Source organism: Schistocerca nitens, chromosome 5, assembly GCF_023898315.1.
Source record: "Schistocerca nitens isolate TAMUIC-IGC-003100 chromosome 5, iqSchNite1.1, whole genome shotgun sequence".
Classification (NCBI taxonomy): Eukaryota; Metazoa; Arthropoda; class Insecta; order Orthoptera; family Acrididae; genus Schistocerca; species Schistocerca nitens.
In genome coordinates, this window is record NC_064618.1 from 265,016,076 (window position 1) to 265,027,016 (window position 10,941).

The window sequence follows — 10,941 nt, forward strand, 5'->3', positions numbered from 1 at the left end:
ACAATAACCTGTCAAGAGCAGAAGGAGATAACGTTTGGACTTTAAGGAAACTCTGAGAACTTGTTTCCAGAGCTGAAGGCCCGCAACTAACCTTGCCAAATTAAAAATATAAAACAGTTAAATTACAACAACATTAACATTGCTAAAAGGATAATTAAGAGAACGGCACTCAGGAGTCTCCAGTTGATCGATCTGCCCTCCTTCACTTAGGCGAGACAGGCAGTGAGCCCAGTTACACTATTGGTCCGAACCCAACCGAGGGACAATTAAGGGCCGACCGACCAACCGCTTGCTTGCCACGATGGAGTACATGAGAACTCAAACACAAAGGTTACGAACGTGATAACCTACAATGATGTATGTATTAGCTGTCAAAATTACACACCATGTTGGACAGCGACAACAGGTGAGGAAAGGGCGCTGCCTGAAATTACGTTAGTGGCCAGTGCAAGTAACCGGAACACTGACGGCCACAAGGCAGAAAATTCAGCTGGTACACTTGAATTAGAAATACAGTAATGTAGTTAACTTCGCCAAAAAGAACACTGCCTGAATTTACTTCAGTGGCCAGGGCAGGTAACCAGAACACTAACGACCACGGGGCAGACAATTCCGCTGGTGCACTCGAATTGTTGTCAAACAATATAGTTAATTGCACCGCATGGCGGCTAAATTTCATTAATAGAAACACTGTGTTGCTCACAGGAAAACCTCACCAACAGCGAACCACCGAAACGAACCACTAGAAAATTAATGGACGTGGCTTGGGTAGTTGAAACCACTACTCAACTTCAACGTCCTGGGTCGGTGAACCACGAAGCTCGTAGCGATCGGACAGCTCCATACACGCTCAGACACTGCGCAGGGACAGGCAGCGGACCCAGCCGACTGCACCGCGCGGAGATAACTTCCCTGGTCTGCAGCAACCGACCGACCACCTCAGCACGCCGACAACATCTAAAATAGTCGTCAGTGGACATAACGCAAACTACGCACACAACCTGACACACACACACACACACACACACACACACACACACACACACACACACACACACACACACCCGACTCATGAACGATCGGCTAGCCAAAACGCATCGTCCTGTAGGACGACTGACCGACGATCCACCAAGACCGTGGCCCGGCTCAAGCGATGCGTGGCGGCAACGGTCGGGCGAGCCATGTTGACGCAGACCTCACTCCTGCTCCATCCCGACTCTACTAGTGCCGCACTGCAACTCCCCGACTGGCAGGTCCGGACTGCGCCCCAGACGCGTTGCAACTGACTGGCAGACTCGAACTCGCCATCGACACTGTCTTACGACAGACAGCGACCGGGAAGTAACAGCAGTGGAGTAAAGATATTACGAGAAGGGTATATCGATACGCGCTGCTAGCGCCGGTCACCGTCAGGCAAAGCAGCAACTCAGTGACAGTAGTAATTTAAATTAACGTAGTGAGGTGGAAGTACGTTAAAAACAGGGTGTAAAATACATTATGACGGGAACATGAGCCAAGCAAGGCTCACATATCACTCCTTCTCTGTCCATCACAGCGTGTACTTTATACAAATTCCAACTATTGCCTTATGGACGTGGTTATAATGCAAGATTTTGCTAGGATTTCGAACAAAATCCTGAATTTTGTTCGCAACATTACCATCAAATGTAGACGTTACTGAATTAGAAATGTTTCCTACCAACAGGAAAAGGAACCAATATGTCAAGTAGACTTAAATCATTCCCCATTAAGCATTTTGAGCGTTACACACGTATGTAGCACAGTTGTAACTTAATTGTTCCATAACAGTAGACAATTACACATAGCTCACGTACTGCCACTACTGGGGAAGTGGGTGTTAATATGCATACAGAGACAAACATAGTGCACGCAGACTTTTTACTGGATTTGCCACGTATATTAAGTGTTCCGGTAATAAAACATAATGCTGTGACATGTTGTGTCACTTATTAGTTTATGTGATACTTTGGACACAAGAGATGTGCATAGGAATTACGGTTATGTAACAATCATACCGTTTGAGCCGTGCTCCGGGTCGCCTTGGTGCCATTGCTAGATTGGCATCGTGTAATAGGGATTGTGGCGTCTCGTTTTCTTAGTCTGTTCACTGGCGCCACTACGTTTGCTCGCTTTGTCTGTCCGTCAATGGCAGCAGCAGCGCTTATCGATAGCAAGTACTGTGGTACTATCTTTGGAGCGACTTCTAGTATTCCCGGGTCGTCGTGTGAGGCAGTTCTCTTAGGACGGAGCAGTAGTGAGGCCCGGACAGCGCCAGTACTCGCCTGGACAGCTGGCGATACATGCACTGCCCGATGGAAGGATGTGGTCACGAGAGTGCACGACCACGTCGAGGTACGGATTCGCCGATTTTGAGTTGAATGGATCGTTATATTCGATTAGTGTAACCTTCACTTGTGTGTGTGTGTGTGTGTGTCCGTTCGTGGAAGTGACCTCATGGCAATAAGGTGTCAATCGACAATTCATACTGGCACCTTTCCCTTGCCTGACTTGAGCGGGGACGACCGAAGGTTGGTTGTTCGGTCGGCCGTCTCATCGGACGACGTATATTTGGTCTTCCGACCGCTTCTGGGTCCTCTGTGTCTGTGTCGACTTGTGGTTCGTGCTTGTTGTTCCACAGTTACTGGTTTTATCATTGTTTGACTTGTTGGTGGAATTGTTTTGGCGGGCCCGTGTGTAACTAGAGTGTTTGAATGAGCAGTTATTTTAACGCTGCCTTTCGGTGTTTTAAAAGCCGGATTCTACAGACGCAGTGCTGTTTGTCACGTCAGCCTCACCTGAATTATTCCACAGTTGTAGTGGTTATCAGATGTTAGGAGGATTTGCTAAGAGGATTGGTCGGCGATTAAACTGTCCCTAGTTTGAGTTGCCATTCTGTTACGTGAGCATAACACTTGGCTGCCTGTCTCACCGCTTACACAGCTGTAGGCACTTTTCTCAGGTCGATCCTTGGAGCAGGCTGTGGATCACTCCGTTCTTTATTTGGTCTGATTGTGTAAATGGTTAAAAATAATATTTTGTTTAAATTATTCATATTCCTTGTGGTCTTCAGCCGGCAAACAATTTGAATGTTTCTTAATAAGGCCTTAAGCCATTAGTGTAGCTCGCGTTACAGTCAGTTTTTTTATATGATTGTTTTAAAGATTAATTTGGTATTTTCAAAGTGTAATTGTCTTCCTCATTTGTAATTCAGGCCTTCAGCCATTAAACGTTTTGAAGTATTACTTGTGGCTTTCAGCCGACAAATAACTTGAATTCTTTCTTGATAAGGCTTTCAGCCTTCATTGTAGCTTGTGTTATAGTCTTTTTTTAAATGATTGTTTTAAAAATGATTTTGGTATTTTCAACGTGTAATTGTCTTCCTCATTTGTAATTAAGGCCTTCAGCCGTTAATTCTGAAGTATTGCTTGGGGCCTTCAGCCGACAAATAATTTGAATTCTTCGTAATAAGGCCTTCATCCGTCAGTGTAGCTTGTGTTACAGTAAATTATTTTAATGATTGTTTTTAAAAATGTATTTCCTTAAATAAAGTGTACGCATTTACTGTGCAACCAACTGTAACTGATTAGGCCCCTTTCACACCTTTCCGCGCCTGCCGAGGTGACCGAGCGGTTCTAGGCACCAGTCCCAAACCGCGCGACTGCTACGGTCGCCGGTTCGAATCCTGCCTCGGGCGTGGATGTGTGTGATGTCCTTAGGTCAGTTAGGTTCAAGTAGTTCTAAGTTCTAGGGGACTGATGACGTCAGATGTTAAGTCCCATAGTGCTCAGAACCATTTGAACCACACCTTTCTCCGCTTTCTCTAAGACGCACGTTTCACCGTTGTTATAAATATCGTGACGCACTTCTTCACAACTAAACAGTATGGTATTAAACTTTGATTTATAACTGTTTGGTGGTGCTAGTCATTTTTGATACTAAAAAGCAGTATCTTGGACTGGTTCTGCAACGTGCCTGCTGGTTTTTATAAGAATATCATAGTAGTCACCTAGAACCTGGAAAGCTGCAAAGTTTGTAAAATCACTAGAATAGTAATATCGAGCAATAATTTGCTTTGATAAAGAGGTTAACGTAAATATAATCTACATGGAAATCGAATACACAGACTCCAACACTATTCACATTTCGATGACCAACTCACCAAATTTAGATAGAGCGCTGACTCAAGAAGAACATAATATTAAGCTACGATTTATTATTTCAGATAGTTCAAAGGGTTAATAGAGTTCAAAGTATTAACAGATACCAAGACTTTGCAATCCATAGCCTAGTTCTTTCTAGCACAGTCATCTACACTGTTGTGGGTGGGAGCTATTAATAACCATGTATCAGTCCAATCTCTACACTAGCACTGCAGACCTTAATTTAGACTCGCCCTACATCTTTCAGGGAATGACCGTCACGGTACTGCAACTGAAATATGGGGCGCCTCTCTTCTGCTGTGTGGTGTAGAAGTAGCTTTCATGTTAGTAATGAGAGTGTCTTTGTATGGTCACAGAATGCAGTGACCATCACTTGTGACCGAGGATGTGGTGAGAGCCTCGTGTCTGTTGAGAAAGTGTTCCTACCTCCATGAGGGCAGCAAAGGCTTGAATGGATGTAAACTGATTATCATAATAATCAAAAATGATGATGGTTAAATGAGGGAAGTACTCTCCACCACAAGCCTGCTGGCGTTACACTTCTGACTTAAGTTACAGTCGATAGTAGCACTGTGTGGGGAAAGCTTTATGGAGCACACATAGAATGTTATTACTGGTAACAGCATAGGGAGTGCAAGAGTGTATCAGACAGGGGCGTTTTTCTCAAGAAGCCATTAGAACACCTTACCATCAGTCCATGATATCATTACTACTTAAGTTGGTGTTGTGGGCTGGAGAGTAACTATATGTGCAGAAAACGAATGCAATTTGTTTGTGATAACATGCATAAGAAGGCTGCAGATGATGTGCATGTGTGTAACAAGTAGACAGCAGGGCCAGTGGGCTGCAACGAAAGGCAGAGGAACAAAGGTTTGAGTGGGAGTTGTCACTGTAACTTTGTTGTTGTTGTTGTTGTGGTCTTCAGTCCTGAGACTGGTTTGATGCATCTCTACATGCTACTCTATACTGTGAAAGCTTCTTCATCTCCCAGTACCTACTGCAACCTACATCCTTCTGTATCTGCTTAGTGTATTCATCTCTTGGTCTCCCTCTACGATTTTTACCCTCCACGCTGCCCTCAAATGCTAAATTGGTGATCCCTTGATGCCTCAAAACATGTCCTACCAACCGATCCCTTCTTCTCCCGAATCCTATTCAATACCTCCTCATTAGTTACGTGATCTACCCACCTTATCTTCAGCATTCTTCTGTTGCACCACATTTCGAAAGCTTCTATTCTCTTCTTGTCCTAACTAGTTATCGTCCATGTTTCACTTCCATACATGGCTACACTCCATACAAATACTTTCAGAAACTACTTCCTGACACTTAAATCTATACTCGACGTTAGCAAATTTCTCTTCTTCAGAAACGATTTCCTTGCCATTGCCTGTCTACATTTTATATTCTCTCTACTTCGACCATCATTAGTTATTTTACTCCCTAAATAGCAAAACTCCTTTACTACTTTAAGTGTCTCATTTCCTAATCTAATTCCCTCAGCATCACCCTATTTAATTTGACTACATTCCATTATCCTCGTTTTGCTTTTGTTGATGTTCATCTTATATCCTCCTTTCAAGACACTGTCCATTCCGTTCAACTGCTCTTCCAAGTCCTTTGCTGTCTCTGACAGAATTACAATGTCATCGGCGAACCTCAATGTTTTTACTTCTTCTCCATGAATTTTAATACCTACTCCAAATTTTTCTTTTGTTTCCTTTACTGCTTGCTCAATATACAGATTGAACAACATCGGGGACAGGGTACAACCCTGTCTCACTCCTTTCCCAACCACTGCTTCCCTGTCATGCCCCTCGACTCTTATAACTGCCATCTGGTTTCTGTACAAATTGTAAATAGCATTTCGCCCCCTGTATTTTACCCCTGCCACCTTCAGAATTTGAAAGAGTGTATTCCAGTTAACATTGTCAAAAGCTTTCTCTATGTCTACAAATGCTAGAAACGTAGGTTTGCCTTTTCTTAATCTTTCTTCTAAGATAAGTCGTAAGGTCAGTATTGCCTCACGTGTTCCAACATTTCTACGGAATCCAAACTGATCTTCCCCGAGGTCCGCTTCTACCAGTTTTTCCATTCGTCTGTAAGGAATTCGCGTTAGTATTTTGCAGCACTGAATTATTAAACTGATAGTTCGGTAATTTTGACATCTGTCAACACCTGCTTTCTTTGGGATTGGAATTATTATATTCTTCTTGAAGTCTGAGGGTATTTCGCCTGTCTCATACATCTTGCTCGCCAGATGGTAGAGTTTTGTCATGACTGGCTCTCCCAAGGCCATCAGTAGTTCTAATGGAATGTTGTCTACTCCCGGGGCCTTGTTTCGACTCAGGTCTTTCAGTGCTCTGTCAAACTCTTCACGCAGTATCTTATCTCCCATTTCGTCTTCATCTACATCCTCTTCCATTTCCATAATATTGTCCTCAAGTACATCGCCCTATGTATATGTAATGCAAACACAAGAGAAAAAAACCCAGTACTGTTCTATTACACTACCGTCGCAAATAGTAACTATCGTAAAATAGAAATGAGTAAGCATCTGTAGCGACTTAAAGTGGAATGGCTATATTAAACAGAATGTAGAAGAAGCTGATGGCATCGCTTAGACTCACTGAAAGAATCTTAAGCAAATATAATTCATCAATGAAAGAAGTGGTTTACAAAACTCCATTACTAATAAAATTGCATTATCGGATGTGGCTGACATGCAAAGCAGTCGCTTGTATATAAATGATGCAGTGGATAGTGTAGGAAACTCCATGAGGTTGCTAGAATCGTATCAGATAAAAATATAAGAGAAAAGCTTAGGGAGTCCCAGGAAAAGAGACGACATACTTGTCGTAAAACAGTGTAGGGGAATTTTAAGGAAATTGCATTCAATGAAGACTGTGATACCATTATGTCACCACCATTGTATATCTGGTGTAATGATCATAAGAATAAATAAGAGGAAATAGGGTGACTACAGAGACATAACAGACAATCACTTGTTCCTCTATCAGCATAAACAGGAGAGAAACTCGATAACACTTCTACAATGTACAGTCCATCACACACTGCAAAGTGGCTAGTGGGTTATTTGTTTAGATGTAGATGTTGGCTGTTTGTGGACGATGCCATTGTCTGTAAGAAGACAGCAGCCACTAGAAGACATTAGCAATACGAGAAGAAATCCTGTATTATGCGACTGGTGGGAATACCAACAACCATTTAATAGCTAGGAGTAACCATCTGTAGCGATCTAAACTAGATTGACTATATAAGGAAATGTAAATCACCAACGAAAAAAATGGCTTACATCACGTTCGACCGATTTTTGAGTATTGATTTTCAGTCTCAGACCCGTACCAGGCTGGATTAATGGAAGAGGTAGACAAGGTCCAACGAAGATCAGCAAGATTATTGTGGAGACACTCAATAAACTCCAGTGGTAGATGGAACATGGAGGCGGTTAACCTTTTTCATTGTGTTATCGATAGATATAGGCTGGGGTCTGAGACATAATTCTATGAAGCGGAATTGGACTGCTGCATTGGGATCAGCTTCTGAGAGAATCAGTAAGGACATTACGCTACATGAAACACTTAAAATGTATGGCACAACATCTACAATGTGCAGATGAGAAACCAAACTGGGAATACCATATGTGAATGCCTAAACCATTGTGTACCAGGCAAATTGTCACAAACCCTATCCTTATACGACCTAGAGGCTCTTAACTACAGATTTCTTTTCAGAATACTTTTTCCCTACTTCCATACACACTGCCCGTGTGGAAGGGTATATACGCTCCCCTCGCGTAAATCCAACACCAAAGTCATTAAACTCTTGAACAGCACTTAGGAGAAATGAAAAATTTTCAGTACTCTACACTGTTGAAAGATACTAGTTTATGAAGTAATGCTGATATGCAGCTGCTATACTAAACAATGCAGCACCAATGTTTATTTGACTATAGCTCTAGAGAATCATTAACCTGCCTTTACCTTACTTCTTACCACAAATTCTATAAGCTTTTGCTTCCTCTTCTTTCATCTCCATGCTTTTGAAATGTAATTTGTTTATTGTTATCACAACTTTTCTTTTCAATTTCACAACAGTGATCTCCTACTTCGTTATTTCTGTAGTGGTAAACTCCTATTACTACAAAATATGTGGGTTTGTATGACTTCTGCATGACAATAGCAGCATTTTATTTTAAGATGAGACCAACTTTCTCTCTTTCTGGGTGACATAACAAAAATTACATTTAAAGATAAAGTGATCTGATAACTCATCAGTCATCTTTCATAGTTCGTGGCCCCTTCATAGGCAGTTGTGTAATGCTAATTAAAATGAAATGTTACCAAACTATAAGGTTATTTCAAAATAATTCACTGTTGCTCACTGCTCCCGATGGTCACTTCCTAATTATCAATACATATGTCTCAATAAAAATGCCGGAAATCGCTCTCCTCCCTACATGCAATTCAGAAATTTAGAAAAATATTTCCAACCCATGTTAAACAAAAATTAGTCCAAACACTAGTCTTGCCTAATCTTTACTACTGTGATGTAGTTCAACACGGCACAAATAGTGAAAATTCGAGACGCCTCGAGCTAGTGATGAACGCTTGCGTTAGATACGTATGCAATATACGGTTGTATGATCATATCAGTCCTTCATACTCCCAGCTAGGTTGGATACGCCCACATAAGGCACGCGATCTCCACACGATGTGCTTACTTCATCGATTTCTTAGCCACTGGTGCCCCCAATACTTATCTTCTCACATTAAACACCTATCATCATTCCACAACCGCAATACCAGATCGGATACGTCTAGCATCTTGACTGTACCTTTACATAACACAAAATCTTTCTCCGTGTCATTCTCCATCTCAGCCATACGACTATGGAACGCGCTCCCCTGTGATCTGCGTCTTATCCGGAACCACTCAACATTCAAGAGTGAACTCAAGACTTACATATTAGGGACGGTATAGCCACCATTGTTGGGCCCCTCTCATCTCTTTCTTTCTCCTCTCCATCATAGCTTCGAATTTTACCATTCTATTTCTCTTCCTCTAACCTGTCTACCTCTTCTATATCTCTTTCACCCCATTCTATCGTCTTATGTCTCTGCTTGATGAGAATAACTCACAAGCTGCAAGAATATAACGAGAAAATTCCCAACTAGCAATAGGACTGACATTCATAAAAGAAAAATATGTTTACTTTCATATACATAGTCATTATTATTATTATTATTACTATTATTATTATTCTTGATTGTTATAATTAATTTTTGATTGTTATCATTATCATTGTACTACGTTTATAATCTCTATTTTTTTCTTAACATTAATACTGTATAACATGTAATATGTCCTTAATGTTCTGTAGAAACTGAAATTTGTTGAATCTGAGTATGCCTGGTTAGGTGTAAGAGAGGGCCTGAAGGCCCTAATCTTTCCAGGTAAAATAAATGCATAAATAAATAAATAAATAAATAAAAATAACTGCAATTTAGTTTATCACACTAATTATTTAAATGGCATTAGTGGGAATGCTAATGCTGCTTAGATGGGCAAAAGTTGATACCACTCCACTAATCTTTAATAGGAGAGCTCTTACATTGTTACAACTGTGTACAGTACAAGGTGGCGAGGATGAGGGGTTTTAGTATGTAGTACAGCTGATGTAAAAAATCAAAAATAGCATTTAATAGACAGCTAAACCTCTCTAACTATCCCAGCGTAGTGCCACCACATTTCATGAGGAAGTTGTATAAAGAACATGGTGTGATGGACAGAGAATGAATGCTGCAGGTGGCTCAAAGGCAAAGGCATATTTGTTCCTGTCATGCAAGGGGAGAGTAATTGTTTGTTTGTCCAGGTGTTTGGCATTAACCCTCAACTCTTTCTCACACTCCCATGATGCTGCTATTAATAGCCCCCTACCACTGAAGTGCAAGAGAGACAGGGGCATTACTGTTGAGAACAATTCCACACTTCATCTCCTACTCATTTGGACGCGTTGGGAGAAGGCACATACAGCGCTGACTGGCTGGCGATTTTGCAACAGCAGCACATTCTAGTCCTCTTCCAGTGGAGTTGGTAACATTACTATCTGGCAAGGGGGAAAGGGGAAATTGTTTAAATATGCAAGCAAGGGATGTCAGAATAATTTAGAAATATTTTCTATATATTTTTATCACAAATACATACCTGAAGAAACGTTCTCATCTTAATATTTTTAATTTCCCGTTCCCTTTAGATGTTACAGTAATGCCTTGGTGTGGCAGTATTCTTTGGCTGCTGAGTAGTGACGTGTTGGCCATTTTTGTGTCACAAGTTATGCTGATTAAGATGAAAAGGACATAAATATAATGTAGTCATTTTCTGTCGTTAACTGTAGTAATCAAGATAAGACTAACTTAGAAAAGCATGTTTTAGCCATAATGAGTAATAAAAAATAGTAATGAAGAAAAGGGCAGCATAAATAGAAATGCAGCCATTTTTAATAGTACATCATAAGTTACACTATTTCATATTAGTGGAATTATGCTAAATAATATAGGAATATAAGGCTAAGCACACATCTTGTGTCATAAATTGTAGTAACTCAGACAATACTGAATGCACAGGTGAATATTTTGAGCCATAATTTATAGGCAATAAGATAATGGTGGCAACAAAGTAGCAAAATATTATGGCGACAACATAATTGATTAAGTAATTAGATCCTAAATATATTTGT